Genomic DNA, 1,886 nt, shown 5'->3' on the forward strand with positions numbered 1-1,886 from the left:
CCACTGGCCTAATTTCTAATTACATATTAATTCAAGAAACCCCAAGTTACATTTGGGGAAAGTAAGGTGAGAAAAGAATTTACACAAGAGTAAAAGAAAGACAAGGCATACAAGCCTTATTTACCAAAATTAAATTATAACGATTAAAATTTAATTTTGGACGCCATGACCATCCCCTTCCTTTATTTGCACCTGAAAAGTTAGTAACCAAACAAGCGCAAAAGTATACAAAATATGTTCTATGCTTTTACATGGACATATTAACATTTAATCATATCCAAAAATTCAAAATTTTATACAAAGATCTTATTTTTATCGAATAAAAAATTAAAGATCAAATCTTTATTCGATAAAAATGTCAAAGATCAAATCTTTAACCAACCATAACATAAAGGTCACATTTTTAACCGATTAAAACGTCAAAGATCAAATCTTTATGACAACGTCAGGTCTAAGGAAAGACACACCCAAAATAATAATAGCATTACCAATTGATATTATCTGTGAGATTTTCTTGTAGTGTATCTTTGTGGGTCAATTCATTGCGAGCTATTCTCCAATAGGTTCATCCACGAGTCAGCTAAGACATCTCCATATCTGTAGCTGATGAAGACTCTACCTTGCATCTCCATGCAAGTAGCTGAGTCGTGCTAGTCTTACCTGAGATCACCAATGCCCATTATCAGTATCCCTAGACTAGGAACATATTTCTGGCAATGGACATTTGGTATCATTGAGTCCTCATGATCGTGATCCCTATCACAAATCCTCAATGTGACATCTGTTCCATTCCAAGGGCTTTATCTAGTTACTTATATTCTATATTTGAGATATGAAATATGAAACAAGATAAAAAAATACTTTTATTCATAACAAATAAAGAAGTACGTGGGTCCATCTGACTCTCAGATTGTCTCTAGCACACCTATGTACTAACACTTACCTCACATTTAAAAGGAAGAATTTAATAGATTGCCCTTAAGCAATGAGAAGATGACATAATTTTAGAAAGAGCTAAACCATTTTTCCTGATTATATCAATGAAGATGCACATATGTTTAAAATGTTGAAAGTTGAATATAGACAATGGTGAAAGTTGAAAGTTGAATATAGATAAGAACATCATCAATATAGGCAATGGTGAAAGTTGAATATGGATCGAAGATGTCATTCATGATTTTCTGAAATTCAGAGGGAGCATTTTCTAAACCAAAGGGCATTATTTTCCATTCGTATTGCCCAAAAGGAGCAGTAAAGGCTGTCTTATAGCATTCACTATCTTTGAGCTGGATTTTCCAGAACCTAGACTTCATATCAAATTTTGAGAAAATTTTGGCTAAATGCAACAGATTGAGAATATCTTTCTTATTTGGAATCGGATACTGAATCCATTGAAGATCTTGACTGAGAGGTTTGTAATTGGTAACTAACCGCGGAGTTCCACACTCAATTTAAAATTGTTTGTTGACATAGAAGGCGGAGCATGATCATGGACTCTTGCTTTTTCGAATGAGACTTTTGTTAATAAGATCAGAAATTTCCTTTTGGCAATGGGCAAGAAGTTCATCATTCATCTGAATAGGACCTTTGGTTGGGATTTGCCTTTCATTGAAGTCTTTCTCATATGGAAGATCTACGATATGCTTCTTTCTTTGCCAAAAAGCATTAAGGAGATTAGAACATATTGTATTTTGGATACGTTCAAGCAAAGCTTTTATTTTTTGTTTAACTTCAGATTGATTTAATTTATTTTCAATATTCTTAAAAGAAATTTCTTCTTTAAAGAAATTGATTTGTGTTTGTTTGTAATGTATAAGATTTAAATCTCTTATGATTGGCCTTTCAAGAAATTTAAAAAGAATTGGTTTGTCCAGATGATAGGTAAT

Source organism: Gastrolobium bilobum, unplaced genomic scaffold (assembly GCF_033153095.1).
Source record: "Gastrolobium bilobum isolate Gb01-03AN ecotype WA unplaced genomic scaffold, APGP_CSIRO_Gbil_v1 utg7849, whole genome shotgun sequence".
NCBI classification, from domain to species: domain Eukaryota; kingdom Viridiplantae; phylum Streptophyta; class Magnoliopsida; order Fabales; family Fabaceae; genus Gastrolobium; species Gastrolobium bilobum.